This window comes from Triturus cristatus, chromosome 6, assembly GCF_964204655.1.
Source record: "Triturus cristatus chromosome 6, aTriCri1.1, whole genome shotgun sequence".
NCBI lineage: Eukaryota > Metazoa > Chordata > Amphibia > Caudata > Salamandridae > Triturus > Triturus cristatus.
This window is the reverse complement of record NC_140589.1, coordinates 146,715,446-146,735,860: the sequence shown is the minus strand read 5'-3', so window position 1 is coordinate 146,735,860 and position 20,415 is coordinate 146,715,446. Positions and strand designations below refer to the sequence as shown.

Below are 20,415 nucleotides of genomic sequence, written 5' to 3'. Positions count from 1 at the left end.
CGGTGGCGGAGCACGCCTACCGCGACCTTCAAATTTGCATCATGCCACCGCAATCGAGCTTCCCATTGGCTCTAGGGCGAGCTCCATGGCGGTGTAACACCGCTGTGGCCCGGGGTTCACTACCGCGATGGTGCATCTTTCAAATGCAGCCAATGACCGCCTCCGTGGTGGCGGAGCACGCCTACCGCAATCTTCAAGATTGCATCATGCCACCGCTATCGAGCTTCACATTGGCTGTAGGGTGAGCTCTATGGCGGTGTAACACCGCTGGGCCCGGGGTGCGCTACCGCGATGGTGCATCTTTCAAAATGCAGCCAATGACTGCCTCCGCGGTGGCAGAGCACGCCTACCGCGACCTTCCAAATTGCATCATGCCACCGCTATCGAGCTTCCCATTGGCTCTAGGGCGAGCTCCATTGCTGGGGCCCGGGGTGCGCTAACGTGGTTTTAGTGGCGAGCATGCCAACCGCAATTTCCACATGTCTCCATGCCTATGACTACTGCACTGGTGTGAATGGGGGTGCTGGTGACACTGCCGGTGCCAGGCGGTAGCTACCGCGATATGGGTGCCATGCAATGGCGATGGCCATCTGTCACGCATCAACAGTGCATAGTGCCAACATGTTCAATGGCACATCATTGTGCACACGATGCCAATGTTCAATTTACTCCACTGATGGCTACACATGCCATGTTTGTGTGTGTGTAACGTACATTTGTCTGTACCCACTCACATGTCACTTGAGGATTTGATGTTGGTGTAGGCAGGACAGTGTAGTCCTGGACTGTACAATGTGTACACGTCAATGTGTTGAGGTCCAGTGACAATCACAGCAATGCTTGTATCGATGAATGTTGAACTAATTAGCATTGCCTCTCATGTCTGCTCATGAACACATTCATCAATCCAGCGCCGACTGTGGTCACTGTGTGGTGGATGTGTGCCAGGTTGGAATGATGCATCAAGGTGTGACCGGTATAGCAGCTAGGTAGGAGACAGTGTCTTTGATTAGTTACACATATGCTGGATGCTAGACTCCCAGGCGTGCACATGTGCACATGTGCACTGTGGCCATATCCCTATTTGCATTCACATAGCCAAAGGTGGTGTTTGAGGTACTTGTCCTGAGTAAGTTGACACATGTGCCCTTTGTGTAGCTGAAGGTGTCCCTCCATGTAAGCTGGTCTGTTAGGCACTCTAGATGTCAGTCATTGTTGTTGTGTCATCCAGAACGTGATATGCTGTGCACATCTCTTGGTGTATTGTATTGACATGTGTCCACTATCAACTCCAATAGGAGAAGGCCAAATTTGATTCGTCACTTGACGGTGCTGGAGGACATGGAGGATGTTGCGATCATACACAAATGCCGCCTGGACAGAGCCACCCTGAAGACCCTTTGTGATCTGTTGGAGCCCCACCTGCAGCCATGCAGGACATATCCAACAGCTTTCACCCCTACTTATAAGGTGATGGCAGCCCTGCATTTTTTTTGCCACAGGATCGTTCCAGGAGACTGTGGCCAGCGCTGGTGGGATGTCACAACCAATGTTCAGCATGGTGCTGCGTGTTGTACTGTCCGCCATGATGCTATACAAGGACAGTATTGCCAGCTGTGAAGGGAGAGTTCTATCCCCTTTGACACATTCCCAATGTTGTTGGGGCCATTGATTGCACCCATGTCGCTCGTGCCACCACAGGCAAGTGAGTACATTTACCGCAGTCGCAAACATTACCACTCCATCAATGTGCAGGTGGTGTGCCTGGCAGATATGACCATCTCGCAGGTGTGTGCCAAATTCCCAGGCTCGGCCCACGACTCCTACATTCTAAGGAACAGCATAGTGCCTCAGCTGATGGCTAATCTTCTTCCAGAGCGTGCATGGATTGTGGGTGAGTATGCCTAGTCGTGTGGCGTGCTGTGTGTGTGACCTGCTCCCCTGAGACTCTGCGATATTTCAATGTCTATTTGTGTTTGTCATACCTAGGGGACTCTGCATATCCCAATCATCCCTGGTTGCTGAGCCCACTGCGGAATCCCAGGTCCCCGGCTGAAGTCCACTACAATGAAGCCCATGGTAGGACACGTCATGTGGTGGAGCGCACCTTTGGCCTGCTCAAGTCACGTTTCTGGTGCCTGGACAAGACCGGAGATGCACTGGCTTACTCGCCCGGGAAGGTGTGTCAGATTGTTGCATGCTGCATGCTCCACAACCTAGCCATTCGCCGGGAGATTCCCCTGCTCCCGGATGATGGTGAGGACCCAAGGCCCCAGCCTGCAAACCAAGCCGTTACCAGTGATGAGGACAGTGGAGAGGAGGAAGGTGTTGACCTGCGTGAACAGCTCATCACTCGCTACTTCACTTGACGGTGGGCGGCAATATGCAACATACCCATTGTCTGATGGGATTGCTGTTGTCGTGAAGGGGCATGTGAGAATTGTAGCATCAGCCAGTTGTAGACTCAGTGGTGGTTGGAAATGTTTCTAGGACATGTCATTTGGGAACATCAACGGGACGTGTATGTTGACACTTGGGGGCCATTGTGACATGTGCATGTTGGGTTATCCTGGAGTTAGGTCTTGTGTGAGGTCTGTGATGCCACATCCAGACCAGTGACAGTTGTTCTGTTGTGTTTCCCTAGGTGCCTTCGACTTCTTTCCTACATACAGCCCATGGTCCGGGTACATTGCGATCATGTTGAAGACTGTACACCCTGCAATAAAGACAGAGCAGACACAACAACATGTGTGTGAGGATATTTTATGTACTATGGTGAGATGCAAGGGGGATGTACATTTCCATGGGGGGGAGTGAGTTGACAGTCGTGGTAGATGAGATGGTCGAGTAGTCACCACATTGCTGTGGTGACCCAGTCCAACAGGCAGATGCCATTCACAAGGCAATGTGGGGTAAGACAGTCCAAAGAGTCAATGCAGTGGTGGAGAGGGTTGCCATCATGGCTGGCTCTGTGACTTGCGTCTGGCAGGTGCTTTGCCTCCAGATACTCTCAGGGTCTTCTTGGGACGGCCCCTTTGCCGTTTGGCAGGGGGGGCCCAGCTGCAGGACTCACCCCTCTCTGTGGGCGCAGGGGAGGATGGTGAACTGTCAGTGTGCAGCCCACCAGAGGGAGGCGGAGGTGTTGTCTGGGGCGCATGCCTGTCACTCAGTACCTCCACTTGCTGGCCCAAGAGGTCCACGATTTGTCCCATGCATCTGTCGAAGGACCTCATCAGCAGGATGAGCTCGTGCAACGGGTAGTCCGACCGGCCCGTTCGTCCCTGGGCCTGTTCCTATGCGCCCGGGACTCTGGTGATGTGCTCCAGGGAGTGGGTCCCAGCCTCCTGGTGTCCCTGGTGACCCTGCCCCTCCCACCTGCCCTGCTGCCACGGACCTGTTGCCTCTCCCTGCCCTCCTCCATGGGTGGTGTGTGCGGGGCATCCTCTGGGACAGGGAGGGTGTTGCCGGCAGCACTGGTGGTGGTGGTTGTGGCTGCACATGCCATGACAGAAGGAGTCTGCTGTGGAGTTGTTGTTGCCGCAGATGTGGTGGGGAGGACGCTGGGGTCCTGGGACCTGTTGCTCCCTGGCACACCAGATGGGCCAGCCTCGAGCTCATCGTCCACGGAATCCTGGGGGACAACATCCAAGAGTCCTTGTACCAGGGGTGGAGACTGGCTCTTCAGGTTGCTGGTGTTGTCCTCTACAGTTAGTTCTTGGTCACCTGTGGGTCAGATGGGAAATGGTCATTGCAGTGCACCCATCAAGCTTTGGGTTAGCTGTGTGTCATTCACAGTTTGTGCACTGCACAATTGACATATCACATTGTTGACTGTGTGCAGTACTGTGCTCCCTGACATGATACAGTGGTACAAGCATTACTTGTCCATGGTGCGAGGTGTCAGGGCATACCATGCGAACCGTGTCCAATTGAGGTTTACTGGGACTTGTTGCCATCTAGGGCCTGGCACAACATGTGTTTAATTGTGGATTCATGGTTTAGTTGTCTGACCTAGCAGATGTCACATCTGGCCATGGACTGGCCATTGTCATCTCCTGCATCCCTTTGTCCTGTCATGTGCATATCTTGATTTGTGCCACCACACATGCTTTCATATTTTGAGAATGGTCCTTGTTGCACTTGACCCATGGTGATGCACATGTAACTAGTTGCCGTGCATGAATGTGCCCAGGCTTTCTTCTACTTGTGCATTGGTGTGTCACACTTTGGTGATTGTGACAGTTTCCTTGGTTTACCTGTGTGCACACTGTGCTTGGCAATGGGGTAGGTATGGCTCTTTGTGCAATGTGGGGGCTGGTGTAGTCATATGGCACCATTTAATTTGGGAAAAATGGGAGGGTGCACGTAATGGCTACCTACCTGTAAGTGTGTTTGGTGTACAGCAATGGCTTCCAACTGCTCCTGGGTGGGGTGGGGGAGTGATCCATCCTGCTAGGCTGTGGGAAAGGGGGCATGGTGGGAGTAGTGGTGCAGGCCCCCCACCACCAGACACCCTCATTGTGAAGATGGCTATCTACCTGTAAGTTTGTTTGTTGTAATGCAATGGCTTCCAGCTGCTCCTGGGTGGGGGGGGATCCATCCTGCTCAGGTGTGGGACAGGGGGCATGGTGGGAGTAGTAGTGCAGCCCTCCCTGACACAAACACCCTCATTGTGAAGATGGCTACCTACCTGCAAGTTTGTTTGTTGTACTGCAATGGCTTCCAACTGCTCCTGGGTGGGGTGGGGGAGGGATCTATCCTGCTCAGTGTGTGGGCCAGGGGGCCTGGTAGTTGTTGTAGTGCTGTCTGCCTGTACACATGCCCCCATGGTTATGTTGTTAGCTATGTTTGTGGTGAATGGTAGTGGGTGAATGTTGGATCTGTGAGGCATGTTTTGTGAGTGTGTGGTGCAGATGGATGGTGTGTGTCCTAGGTGGTGTAGCTTTGTAGTTGTGCAAGGCAGTACATAGCAGAGTGGCGGTAGTCATTTGTTTGTACTTACCAGCCTCCACTCCCCCGGCTACTCCTGTGAGACTCTCTGGATGCAGTATGGCAAGCACCTTCTCCTCCCATTGTGTGAATGTGTTTGTGGAATGGGAGGGCCACCGCCAGTCCTCTGAGCCAGCTCACGGTTCTTGCTCCTCCTCTCCTTGACCACCCTCTTCAGGTCATGCCACCGCTTCATGATCTCCTTTTTTGATCTTGGGGTGGTCCCTCCTGCATTGACCTTTGGACTATCCTAGCCCACATTTGTGTCCTTGTGGCTAATGGTGTCTGTTGGACCAGGCTACCAAAAAGCTGTGGTTCCACTCTATCTCGTCTACCATGACTTTCAACTCACTCTCAGTGAATTTGGGCATTTTCTGTGCCATGGTGTGTGGTGTGCAAAGTGACTGTGGGTGCAGGAGTGTGAGTGGTGGTTGTGGTTGTGCTGTGTATGGTGTGTGTTGTGCAGGGGGGTAAGTTGTGCTGGTTTGGAGGTGGTGGTGGTGGTGCTGTGTGTGGTGTGGCTGGTGATGTTGTGTCCTTTGCCTCTCCTGTCAGCTGGGGTATGTGTCATCTTCTATCCTGGAGTTTTGCAAGGGATTGTGGTCAGTGAAGGGGCTGGTTTTATACACAGCTATGTGGGTGTGTCCAATCGGGTTGTGGCTGACAGGTGTGTAGTCCTGGGATTTGTATTTTTCGTTTTGCCATGTGGTTGTGTCATTGGGGTGTGTTTTGTGTATTTGGGAGGCATGTCTAGTTTTCTGTGTGCACTTTTTGGCCTTCTTGTTGGGTTTTGGCTTCGTTCGCCATATCTTTGACGGTTCGTCCGCCGTGGAGGCAGTGCTTCAGCTCTTCCGCTGGCTCTCCCATTCATCCCATTGTGCGACCGCGTCGGTCGGAGATGGCGGTACGTACCGCGGGACCGTCAGGGATATACTAATTTCCGGGACGGTGTCTCCACTATACTTGCAGCGGGTTATTGTTTTTCCGCTGCTAATCTGACCGATTTTTTGGGTGGTTAATGCTAATTTGGCCGCCGGTTTTCCCACAGGGCCGGCGGGCGGTTGTTTTCCGCTTCCATGGCGGTTGGGATGTTTTTTCGCCCTACATCCTAATGGACCTCATTGTTTCTAAATGTGGCAGTCATGCTGGAACTTTGAAACAGCTATAGACTATTTACAAAACAACTGCAAGATGGACACCTGCTGCTGTGTTTAGTTTTGTTACTGCAAGTATATGCCCACTGTGTTTAGAATGCAGCATGATTTCTTTTTTCTACTTGTATTTTTTTAATTTATTTCATATGTTGTTAAGTTTGTGTGTGTTTAATTGTGGTTGTGTTAGAGGATGAATGTAAGAACAAGTCAGTGGATGAATGAATGAATGGATGGATAAATTAGGGTAAAAATAAGAAACAGAGCACATATATAATGACTTATTGAGCACCTAAACCCATTAGTGACACAAAAGGCTGTTTCATTCATATTAGCATTGCCAATGCTTGTGTGAATATTATTGCTTCTTCACCTAGTAATAGAATGTGCTCAGTTAACTGAGCTTGTATAGCTTGCGGCCTAATGAGTTGGAACCATCGTTTAAAGCTGACTTTATCACTTTTTGCAGCACATCTGCGGTAGGGTTCGCTGATAGAATAGCGATGATAAAAACCTCAAAAAAAGTATTTAGATTGTAAAAATATTGACTCCCTATACGTAAACAGATAAGTACAAAAATATCGAATCAAAAATATCGAAGTAAAAAATATAGATGTAAAAAATATCGATTAAAAATTGAAATAAAATAATAGATATTAAATATATAAAATATTAATATTGTCTGTAACAAAATTAATTACATTTAATATACATTTTAACTATATATATAAAAATGATACTTAATTTTAAAAATTTAAACACGGAAACATAATTTATACATATACATATATTTACTTTAAAGTAATTTGTTAACTATTATCTTTATTTAATTTTTAAACTTTTAAATTATATCAAAATAAAATATATACATATATCAATAATTTAAAATAAGAAAAAACATTCTATAAAATTAAAACATTAAACTATTAAAACAAAATGAAAACGTACATCTCGCAATACAATAAATACAACAGTAGGGAAAATGTTGGACAGTAAAATAATTACATTTACTATTCCAACTGCAAAACTGCAATGAGTGCAAGAGTAGGGAAAGTGTTGGATAGCGGAGGGGTAAAAATTACTATTTCCACTCCATTGAGTGCAAAAGCAGGGTAAATGTTGGATAGTAGAAGAATTACATTTACAATTCCAACTCCAGTGAGTGCAACAGTACGGGAAATGTTGGATAGCGGAGTGGTAAAAATGACTATTCTCACTCCAGTGAGTGCAACAGTAAGGAAAGTGTTGGATAGGGGAGGGGAAATATTACTATTCCCACTCTAGTGAGTGCAACAGTATGGAAAATGTTAGATAGCAGAGGGGTAAAAATTACTATTCCCACTCCAGTGATTGCAATAGTAGGGAAAGTGCTGGATAACAGAGGGGTAAAAATTACTATTCCCACTCCAGTGATTGCGACAGTAGGGAAAGTGCTGGATTGCAAAGGGGTAAAAATTACTATTCCCACTACAAAGAGTGCAACAGTAGGGAAAGTGTTGGATAGCGGAGTGGTAAAAAAGACTATTCCCACTCCAGTGAGTGCAGCAGTAGGGAAAGTATTGGATAGCAGAGGGGTAAAAATTACTATTCCCACTCCAGTGAGAGCAACAGTAGGAAAAGTGCTGGATAGCGGAGGGGTAAAAATTAAGCCTGGGCAAAGCACTACGCTACGCTCGCATAGTTTGCGAAGTACGCGCTACTTCGCACTACGCGAACTGCACGTAGCACAGTGCGAACACGCGTAGCGAAGTGTTGCGTAGTGCTGCGGTCATTTTTTGCTTGCTCACGGTTCTCAACATAAAGTTGGCGACCGCGAGCAAGCAAAATGATATACCGGCGAGACTTTTTCCTTGTTCGCGATCAGCAATATCAAGTTGGCGATCGAGAGCATGGAAAATAAACCTCCCGGCGGGATTCCCAACGCGAGGAGGTCAGGTTTCTCATTGCGAGTGGTTGCGTATGCTCGCGACCGCTCGCGATGAGAAACTACCAGTTCGCGTTGAGAAAGCTGCCGCTCGAGTAAAAATCTACTCGAGCAGCAGAAAACTACAGCTCGCACTGTGCAAGATGCCATTTTCAATGATTGCACAGTGTCGGTTGCTTGTCCGCACTGTGCAATCATTGAAAACGACATCTGGCACAGTGCGAACAAGGTACTACGCAGTTCACGAAGTGCTACGCGTAGCTCGCGTAGTGCGAACTGCACTTTGCGTAGCTTCGCGAAGTGCTATTTCGCGAACTACGCCCAGGGTTAGTAAAAATTACAATTCACACTCCAGTAAGTCCAGCAGTAGGGAAAGTGCTGGATAACGGAGGGGTAAAAATACTATTCCTACTCCAGTGAGTGCAACAGTAGGGAAAGTATTGGATAGCAGAGAAACAAAAATTACTAATAACATTCAAACAATAAAAAATACAAAATCTTAAATCTAAATAAACTATATTTAAAAAAATATACAAATAAATATATTAATGAATATAAAAAGAACACATTATGATGTGAATTACATATAACAAAAATGTACAATTATTATATAAAATAAATTAATAAATACATTTATAAACAATATTTATTTAAAAGGAGCACATTTTCACAAACAAATTATTTAAAACCTATGTATTTATTATATTTCCTACCCTATAAACACCACCAATAAAAAAAAGACATCAACATTTTTATTTCCATTTATTTCCATAATTAACATAATTAATAATGAATTTAAAATATATTAATTAAAAAAAGACAATAAACATTCATTGAGTACACATTATTTAACACTACAATATCCACACCCCCCTAAAATTAATTACAGTTACCATAATTAATTACTAATGAATAAACAAATAATTAATTACTTCCCATCCTTCACACCATTTATACTTATAAACACCAAAACACACACCTAAAATTAATTACACAATTACTATAATTCATTTCTAATTCATTAATTTAAATTAATTAACAAATAATTACTAATTCATCAATAAAAAATAAATTAATTCCCACCCTTCCCACCATTTACATCTATAAACACCATAACACACACTTAAATGTAATCACACAATTACCATCATTAATGACTAATTGACAACTCATTAATAATTCATCAATAAAAAATTACTTCACACGATTTACACCTATAAACACCACAAGACACACCTAAAATTAATTACACAATTACCATAATAAATTACTAATTAATTTAAATTTACAAATAACTATTAAACAATTATTAATAAATTAATTTACACATTTAACACTTTAACATCATAATTAAACAAATATTAATAAATACAAATAATTCAATACATTTTATATAATTCAATTACTTCCCACCCTAGTCCCCTATAAACCCACAACCCTCTACGGAACTAGAAATGCAAATGTCAAAAAAAATGTTTTAAAGCTACTATAAATAATCAATACATTTTTTATAATTCAATTACTTCCCACCCTATTCTTCTATAAACCCACAACCCGCTATGGAACTAAAAACGCTAAATTAAATTTTTAAAAAATGAACTACTAAAAATTTAACACATAATAAAAAAACTATTCTTATACAAAAAACAAACATCACACACACACATATAAAATATATACTAAAATACATAACATATAAAAAAAACAATATTTTTAACTATATTTTTACAAATGATATTAAACACTTCGATAGTTTTTTAATCGATATTACTTAACTAACATCAATATTCTTGACCACAAGGATTTATGAATAGAGAACATGAATGTTTGCAGTTGCTGATGTGTAACATGATATCAAAGGATAGCTTGTTGAGAGTTGATGCACTCTTTCTGAATAGGAGGCGTGATCCACCATATAATGTTAAAAGGTAAAAATATCATGGTTTTAAAGCATGCGATGTTAGCACAGTTTGAAAGCGTTCAGAGCGGGGTTGGTGAGGCGGGGGAATGAGAAAAAAAAAAGAAAAAAGGACTTACTTTTAACGGCCAGCCGCTGCCTCTCCTCCTTCCTCGTCATCATCAGTCTTCCCGCAGTCCAGGCCGGCAGCAGGAAGCCCCCAGGCACACAGGCTCCCGTGAGCCAACCACAACGCTGTAATGCAGCGTCGTGATTGGTCTGAGAAACGTGGTCCGGCACTCAGACGGGGACAGAGAGCCTGTGCATGCTCACCAGACTGAGTAATGCAGACTGGTGTAGAACATGCACTGTGCGCATGAACTGTTTGGCCGGCACAAGAGAGCCAGCCAAACAGTTCATGCGCTTTTGGAAGTGCAAACCACTCCTCCCCATCTCTGGCCAGCCCTGCCCTGCCACTAACCGCAATAGGAAATATAAAATGATAATAACGACGCGGTATTATCATTTTATTTTTCCTTCTGAGCAGTGGGACGATGCACGGGAGCCGCCACTCGGCCAGAGTTTGAAAGTGGGAGTATAAGCAGCAAAGTTTTAGAAAAACTGAGAACATATGAACAAAACAATGTAAAAGTAAAATCAATATGTATGACTTTCTAATGTGTCAAAGTGTGCTAAAATAGCATTTCAGCAAGCCTGCGTTTGCATCTCCTAGCACATAAAAGTCTGTCCTGTTGGCTTTATTTAAGAGGAACACCTCTGTCTTTTCTTTTCTTTAAGCTGTTCGTACTTTTAACACTGCTTTGTTCTGCGTATCAGATAATGTACAGACCTCCAACTGTCCACTCTGAAGTTTTAGATACATTATTTTTAAAAGTGGGCGATGGATTAATTCACAAATAGCCCACTTTAATTCCATGAAGTAATTAGCCAAATTAAAGTTTAGAGGGCACGTCCATGACTGTGATTGTTTTCTACCTGCAAATTGTTTGTTATTTAAAACCTAGTTACGTTGGAGCAAGCAGTATAACAATGTTCCTGTCCATGACCAACGTCTTTAAATATGATTTCCTTTATTATGGAAACGCCAGAGAATTTATTTGAAACTTTACTTGGGAAACTGAATTTCAATATCTACTAAAAATACTCGATATTAACTATTACATCAATAATCGAAATATCAGTTAGCTTTGAAAGTTAGGCTATTTCAAATTGTTTCTTCCATTTTTATTGAAAGTGTCTCTTATGACAAATGTATTTTTGTTTGAATCTGTTTACTGAACAAATTTTCTTTTTCTTTGTCGCCAGTTACACATTGCAGTAATTATTCAAGTACTGATACTCATGGTACATACTGAGATACATATGAACATGGAAAATGAACAGTGCACTAGTCGCAAAGTGTAAACTGTTCATGTATATTATAGTAGTGAGCGAGCGTTGCTGACCCCATAAGGTAGGATACAAATAAGCATGGAATAAAAGTAAAAATTTCTGTTGAATGGGTACAGTATTATGCCTCTAGTTAGTCAGCAGCAGGACAGTCCCTGCGATAAATCATCGGAGATGTTTCTTTACACAGATCCATTTTTTTGCAACCATTAAACTATGAGAACTCTAATTCAAGAAAATAGCAGACCACGCATATGTATAACCGAAGACTGATCTATCCATCCTCCGTGACTGACAATTACAGTGTGGGATATCCGCACCAAAGAGCTTCGGGAAATGGGTGTATGTGGGGGGGCGACCAGATATTGAAGAAAACAAAAGGTTTCAACCCACACCCGTAGCCTACCAGATTGAGGCCTCTGCTGCTGTGTCCGTGGTGACTGTTGATTTGTCTGCACAGGTAGTTTGTAAGTCAGTTAAGATGGTGTCCCAGTGAGTAGCAATGAGGTATATTTGAAAGCTAAGCGCGTCTTCCCTATGCAGGGCAGGGCTTTTGGCTTCTGCCCAAATAACCATTGAGCATTTATAGGCCACAAACGGTGGGGGTCTGGGGGATTTTCATCTTTGACTAATAAGCTGCTTGGCCACTATATACCCTAAGTCTAGGAAGCGGGAGGTCACCCTATGCTTCTTGTGTGTGCTGTACAGTCCTAGAAGACAGATCTACCATCTGCGTAGGTTCAGGCGTTTGGTGCCAGCGGATAAGGTTGATGAGATGATATACCAGTAGGTATGTAGGGAGAGGCAACCCCAAAGCATATGAAGCAAATTAGCACCCACAAATGCGAAAGCGTACAAGCTGCGTCCATTCTATGATAGAACCGGTTTCCATTGGCAGTGGTAAGGTAAGCCCTGTGCACTATGTAAAACCGTATACGTTTGAATCGGGCATTGCATGGCACGTATCTAGGTCCCTCCAGTAAGGCAGCCCACTCCTTGTCAATGCACGGTGCAACAATTTTGCCACCCAGTGCTATCGCAAAGTGAGGAGTTGTGAACAGTGTGAGAGCGTAGACAGTCAGTGAGCCAGCATGTGAGGTGTCTGCCCCCCAATCACTACTGGATAGTGAGGTGGGGAGGTGGGTTGGTGGCTCGCTGTTCATGTCACCTCAGTGAAGCAATCAGCGAGTTATGGAGTAAAAAAGTATCTGGTGGCAGGCCGTTCTCTTCCATCAGTGTTTCACACAACGTCATTGTGCCATCCCTATACAGGTTTCCGAGTGTGAGCGAGCATGCAGCAAGCCATGCTGTCAGTTACGTTGTCGTTGTTGGCCCTAGGCGTACCTAGCAATGCCAGCTCTGGAGTATAGGGGAGCACGTGATTAGTGATAAGCAGGCATCTACGATAGCATTGAAGTGTCACACCTAGTAATCGTGACACAGTACCCGTGTTTTTGCACGGATGAATGACGTGCACAATTGTGTGCAGGCCCTAACTAGGTGAAGACGTGGCCATATCAGATAGGTGTACGCCGGCCGGCTACTGGGCGATTCATTGGATCTGGGCAGCTAGGTAGTATTGCTCAAAGTGTGGGGCAGCTAAGCCCCTTCTATCTGTGGGGGAGCAGAGATTAATTAAGGCCACCCTGCATCTCGACTTATGCCAAACAAAACCCCTAACATGTTGGTCAAGTTTCCAGAAGAACATAGCAGGGATTTAGATAGGTAGATAGGTAAAAAAAAATATATATATATATAGGAGGCATGGCAGAACCACCATTTTTAATAAGGCCCCCCTTCCCATCACAGCCAACAGTAATGTGCACCAGAATGCTATCTGGAAATGCAAGGATGTGACCACCCTAATGACATTGCTATCAAATAGATCCGTCGCAGACTGGTATATCCTTATCCCCAGGTATCTAAAGGTATGCTGTTGCCAGTCCAGTTCCATCCCCCAATCATGAAACAGGGTTTGAGGCCTCCAGGACAAAGGGGAATAGGCAGGATTTCACGCAATTGACTTGTAATCCTGACATGGCTGCAAAACGCTTCCAAGTGGAAGCAATCGTGGCAGGAATATTGCGAATGTCCCTCAGATACAGTAACATATCATCGGCGTACAATGATATATGTATCCCATCGCCCAGTGGAATACCCATTGAGCAACCTGGATTTAAAGTGCCAGTGGTTCAATAACCAGATAGAATAACAGTGGCGATAGTGGACAGCCTTATTTCATCCCTCTGTGGATGGGGATGACCTCTGATAGAAGGGGTTCAGTCTTGACCCTTATGAGGAGGTTAGTGTATAATAATTTCAGTAGACTGAGAGAGCTATTGCCTATACCATATCAGTTCAGTACAAAAAATAGGTAGCCCTAATCCAGAGAGTCAAAGGCCCTTTCAAGGCCAAAGACCAGACATCCCGCTCATGGCTAGGCCGAACAAGGGTAAGTCGGGACCCTGAAAAAGCATGCGGGGACAAACCCATTTTGGTCCCGATGGAGTAGTGTCAGGACCAAGGGTACTAGGCAATTTTCACCAGTACCTTATAATCAGTGTTGAGCAAGGCCAACGGTCTATAAGAGCCAACGAGTTCTGGGTTCTTGTAAGGCTTGGGTAAGGAGATGACTGTTGCTGCTTTCTGGGAGTCCTAGAGCGTGTTGATAGAGAGGGCCTCTTCATACATAGTCGTCAACTGTGGGGCCAGTTGAGATGTATAGGTCTTGTAGAGTTCAGCCGGTAGACCATCAGGTCCCGGGGCCTTACCATTAGCCGTACATTATCTAGTGTAATGGGTTTGTCTAGCTCTGCTCGTTCAGCTAATGGAATGTGCGGAATAGTGAGGTCAGCAAAGACATCAGAGTTTAGTTCTGCAGCAGTCTGGTACACTCTTGAGTAGTGTTGCGTCAACTCTCCATGAATAGCGTGCGGTGTGTAGAGGAGGGAGCTTGAGGCGGAGTGTAATGCCATTAAGGGCCTATGAGGCTGTTTCTGATGGATAAGCCATGCTAAGAGCAGTCCTGACCTGTCCGCTGCAGCATGCGTGCGTGCCGAGTGTGCAGCGTAGTTAAGGCAACGTATCCTTTCAAAAGTTTGTGACGTGCCCCTGAACCACGAGGATCACCAGCAGCCTGGTTCTCCAACTTAGTGATTTCCTTAGTAAGTATTTGTTTCATGTTTCCCTCTATGCCCAAGTGTGCCTCACAATGTCACTTTAAAAACGCCCCATTACACCAATCTAGTTGAAGCCTTGCCTGCATTGTCGTGAAAATATTCAGTGATTACCAACCTCAGAGCAGCTCGGAGAGGGGGTCCTCCAGCAATGTAGGTTGGAAGCGCCAGGTAGGAGCGGGAGGGACTGCAACCTCCCATTGCAATTGAAGAACTTGGGGTTTGTGATCAGTGTGTGTACGTCCCATGTATTCCTTACAGGTATTGGAGGGGAGTAATGTTGGTGTGGCCACCAGTCCATCATTGCATACATGTAAGTTGTGGGGTACAGAATAGAAGGAGTAAAGCCTCGCAACTGGATTCCTGGAGTGCCATGTGCCATTGCCAGAGTCAATCAGTCAGCATTTGCGCGTTGGAGCTGGTGGTTTCCGGGGCAGTGGGAGAAAGGAGCAATCAAGAGTGGTGCTTATTACACTATTAAAGTCAACCCCAACGAGCCATGGCACGCCACCCCATTGGGAAAGCGTGCTCGATAGTGCTTGAAAAAGTTGACCTGATCTGTGTTTGGTGTATATAGAGAGAGCCCAAAAGGATAAGTCAACCATCAAGTCTTCCCCTTACCAGGACATACCGGCCCTCTGGGTCCAGCACCGTATACTCCGCCACAAATGGTTTCACAGTTCTGATCCATAGTAGCACCCCTCAAGCATAACTGGAATAGTTAGTGGCAAACACTTGTCCCTTCCAGGGGTGCTGTAATCGAATGTTTTCTGCTTATATGAGATGGGTTGCTTGCAACAATGCAATGTGCGTTGAACGACGCCTTAAATAGGCGTAGAATGAATAGCGACGTTAAGGTGTGTGCATGCCCCTCACATTCCATACGAGTATATTAAATTGGGTCATGAGTAGTTTGGTGTATCACCCATCCCCCTGGCTCTGCACAGTATGTGTGTCAGAGATGTGGTATGTAGTAGAGAGCTGAGCCAGAGGAGGCTGCGGGTCAGAACGGTGAATGTATAACTCCACAATAAAAAAAAACAAATACCAAAAGAGCAGATGCACAACACTTTTGTCTGTGGAGTAACTTCCGGTGGGACAGTTGAATCAGCCTGGGAAGCCACGAGGTCGAGGAACCATCATCACTGAGGGATCGGAGATAGTCCCCATCCTGTCCTGAGGTTTGGTCGTGGTCATCCATCGCCGCCGCGCTCTGTAAGGCCCTCTGTTGTTCCTGTAAGACCTGCTCCAGGTTGGGCACAGCTTTTAGAGATAAACGTCTCATTCGGGGTCGTCTTTCACGGCAGCGCTCCGCCGCTCCGTTGCTGTTCGGGGCATCCAGTTGCACAGCTCGGCCAGTTGTTGTGTCCTGCTGCCTCCAGCCAACCCCATACATCTTCAGTAGGGTCAAAGAAATGTGTTTCACCCCGCTGCAACACGAGGCATGCCAAAAAGGGGAAAGCAAATTGAACGCCAAGTTCGAGAAGTCGGCTTTTGACTGCGAGGAAAGAGCTGCACTGCCGATGCACGAGGCACAGATGGCACGAGGTTGGACCTGCTGGCAGTAACCTCACTGGAGGCCTCCACGGATCCTTGTGGTCCAAAGGAGCATCAGAGGGAGCCAGAACAGTGACAGAAATTTGCAACATGGCCTCTTTAAAAGTCTCAATTTGTTACAAAATCGCAAATGCGCCCGAAAACTTGTAGTGCAGCAGAATCAGTTGGGGAATCGCCTCCTCAGTTGGAGACTTGTAGTGAGGCCACAGGAAACCCTGACGTCTTCCAGACTTCTCATGCGGAAAGTGGCTGGACTGGGACGAATCCTGCTTGGCCTTCTTGTGCTCCTGCTTCCACTTACCAGAAGCCTTGGACCACGCCAAGTACTTGCCACAGGAGCAGCCTCGAGAGTGGGGACAAACCCATGCCCTAGACTTCAAGTGTAGAAGAACTTCTGAGAATTCCTTTGGTGTTCAGCCACCATACAGCTTTGCATTCATGGATTGCCTTTGGAATCATAGGGGCACCTTCCTCTTAGGACTTGGGAGATGGTGCCAAACCCAAACTCTGGAGGCACATCTTGTGGGCATCTTTCAAAGAGATTTTCTTGCTACAGTTCCTACAAGGATTAAACCTAGTAGTTTTAGGAGGGGACATAGTTCCCTTGCATACTGGAAAAACATTTTTATATGAAAACTTTAATCCGCTGATGAGGAAAATGTAGGAAGCAAGCTTCCAATCTGCGTACCTAGGTGCTGAAAGAAAGGAATGGACATTGACATGCAGGAGTGGCGCTCATATGCGGATCCATTATCACATCCGGGACAGAACCAAGCCAATGTGGAGCTGCATAGCACCACCTACTGGGTTGGCGTGTGGGAGCATTGCTGTTTAAAATCTTCTATTTCCAGTCAGTCACATCAGAATATTCTACAGGTGAGGAATCTACAGTTTAGAAGCATCCATCAGAAAAACTATTACTAATGTACAAATAGATAAAGTGTACAGACCAGGCATCAGTAACCAAACTCAGACTACCTTGACTTTACTCAGTGACAATCCCAAAACATTGCGCAAGACTCTGAAAGCGCTACAGAATCATACATCATACTGCAACTATTGTACCAAGGTGGCACACGTTATGTGTTACACACAGCCACAAGGAACAAGTGGAAGGCTTTTGTCCGTCACTCTTGCTTTCAGTTTGTCTTGCTATGCTGCGAAAAGTGAGTACATGAGAGAAATCAGGCATTCACAAATAATAACTTAATAGACTGCCTTCTCCATTGTGAGGCTTATTCTGTTCTCTTTCCATTTCCCTAGGATGGTAATGTAAACCAAGAGTCTACTTATGTACCTTTATCACTAGATCTGGCACCAAATAGATCTAGCTTATTAAGTAATGCGAAAGTAACAACATTATTGCAAAGAATCATTCCTCATGCATCCCAGAAACATTTGGCATTCTGCTGTTTTGCAGCTGAAGCTCTTTATGCTATTTATTGTACAACAGGGCTTATGTCTCTACCGCAGGGGTCTCCAACAGGTTGATCGCGAGCTACCCGTAGCTTGTAGACTGCCACTGAGTAGCTCGCACATAACTGCCTGCCAGTCATCATGCTTGAGAATATACAGCTGCCCAACTGATAAGGCAGCCATTTAAAGAAATGTTCATTTCTGTGAGGGTTCAAAAGCTAACAGAGCAGGATGATGCAGCATGCCCTTCTGAACAAAATATTTTTCTTTTTTTCTTGCCTCTACTTTCTTTCTTTTTTACCTTTTTTCCATGTCTTTCTTTACTTTCACAATTTCCTTTATCCTCTTTCTTGGTTTCCCTCTTTCTTTCTCCTTTCGCTTTTTCTTCCTATCCTTTTACACAACTTCTTTCCATCTCTACTTCCCTTTTCCCACCTTTGTTGTTGTGTATTATTTTCATTTTCTTCCTTCGTTTGTCCTTTTTGTCTTTATTGGACTCTTGCTATTTTTCTCTACTTTTTTCTTTGTTTTTTATTACTACCTATACTTTTCCACTTTTCCTCCATTTCTCCTTTGTGTCTTTCTTACTTTTTATTGTTTCTCTTTTTTTCATTTAATTTATTTCTCCTCTTATTTCTCTGCTTCTTTCTTTCATCTAATTCTTTTTCATCAACTTTTTCTCACAATTCTTTCCTTTGCTATTTTCTTATTTTGTTTCCTCCCCTTTTTGTCGGGAAACGTCCTTCACTCCACAGTCACAACAATCACCTGCCCTTACAACACAGTCACTACCCCGACTGCGACATTACCACTCATTCCTTTAACCCACAAGTCATTACAACAACTTGCTTTAGGGGGCACGTTGTTGGACTGGTGTTGGATTTTTTAGTCCAACACCTTCCCTACTGCTGGCTAGACTGGAGTTGGAATAGTAGTTTATACTATTTCAAAGTCCAGCGCACTTTAAAGCAAGTCGTTGTAATGACTTGCGTGATAAAGTAACTCATGGTAACATATCAGTCAGGGTAGTGACTGTGTCGTAAAGGCATGCGGGGTAAATGCATGCAGGGTTCTGTCATACAACCCTTTTGTCTTAATCCTTTCTCAATGTATTTTTCCTTTCTCTCCTCTTTCTTGATTTCCCTCTGTCTCTACTTTCTTCTTCTTCTTCGATTCCTTCCTTTCAGTCTTCTCTTCTTTTCTAGTCTTTCCTCCTGTTATTTTTTCTCTGCCTTTCACTTTGTTACATTAACTTATTGTACTTTTCCCTTTCTTTTTTCTTTCTTCCTCTATTGCTGTCTTTTTATCAATGTTGCTCATTTCTCTGTCTTTCTTATTTTCTTTTGTCTTCTTTTCTTTCTCTTCTTTTTCTTACTTTCCATGCTTTAACATTTTCTTTTTCTTGCCATCTTTCTTTCCTCTATCATGATTTTCCATCCTTCTTTTTATACTTCTTACTTTTTCATGCTTTCTTCTTCACCTATCATTCACTGTTTTCTCTGTTTCTTTAATTTTCTTCTTAATTTCTCTTTCTTTCATCTCCTTTCTTTTGTATATCTGTTTGTTTCCTCATTCTTCCTCTCATTTTGTTCCTTCTTTCACTGTCTTTCTTACTTCTTTTCCTTTATTTGTTTTGCCTTCTTCTCTCATTCTTTCCTTTGTCTCTTCTTCTGTCCTTCTTTCTTCCTCTGTTTTCTGTCTCACTTTCTCTCTCTTTTTCTTTCTCCCTTTTGCTGTCTCAAAAGCAAATTAACAAAACTTAATCTCAGGAACCCCAAATGTAAACCTTTTGCAATACACCTTCTGTGTCAATAACACGGTATACTCCCTGTAGCAGAATTGGGGTACTCCAGGGGCAGTGTATGTTATTAGGCATCTGTGTACATTTATCAAATCTCTATCTTAGGCAGTAGCTCACAGCAGTTTTCAATGATCAGACGTACCTTTTACTGTAGGAAAGATTGGCAGTGGTGGCTGGTGATATTTAAAAGTGGTGAGCCGTAAAGGTTTGTGATGACTTGTGTAGTGAGCAACGCGGCCAGATAAGTTGACAAACTGGGGGTACAAGCTGGATCCTCCTTCAAAATAAAAAAAAATAAAAGAAGATCTGCACATCTTCAACCACCTATCTTTCCTCTTCAGCACCCTCTTTTCACTCTTCCCCGAATGCACTTCCTTGCATCTCCTCACTTCACCATGTCCAAACATACACTGCATTCACTCACATTTAAGCAATTTATTTTACTTTTGCCCTGTAAATATTTTGCCATCTGTGCATTTCACAAAATTGCAATTACAACTGGAATACATGACAATTGTCCTGTGTGCTCTGCAGAGAGGCCAACCCACTGACAGGCACTTTGCTTTGGCTTCGAGGTCAAAGCCCCTCATAAGCACCTGCACAGCTCAAAGTATGCACAGAAAAATACAGAAAGGAACACAATATGATTAAGTAGCTGACTTTCGAGGGAGGCAAGATTAAGTAAAACTTGAAATAAGAGAGGAACTAAATTGCTGACTTGCATTGCCTTAACATTTTTAACACTCATTGTTCATAAATCAATCCATGTTTTTGGCATTAATGTTGTTAAGGGCATGAAGATCAGGCCAGTTTTAATGTCATACAGCAGATAACTATCTGTTATAAGCACATATCTCTGCTTTGCCCTTGACTCGGATATTTGGATCAGCTTCACAAGTGAACAAGAACACTGGCCTGCTCATCTTTTGCATCCATTTCACAGGGGAGCAAATGCTGCAGCTCCACTTCTAAGGGAGCAAGTGACCTGCAGCCAGGGCCTGCCGTATCACAATAGGGGAGGTTATCATGGCGAGGGGTCTCAGAACAAAATACTTAATAGAAGATTAGCATTCAAACACGTACATTACCTCACT

The 20,415-nt window shown here is 44.4% G+C and overlaps 1 protein-coding gene across 1 annotated transcript in view; it reads right to left on the bottom strand.

The window, feature by feature from the left end:
* SPDYA (speedy/RINGO cell cycle regulator family member A) overlaps positions 1-20,415 on the bottom strand; it is a 702,161-nt gene that overhangs the window by 258,687 nt on the left and 423,059 nt on the right. The gene's annotated exons all lie outside the window — the stretch shown is intronic.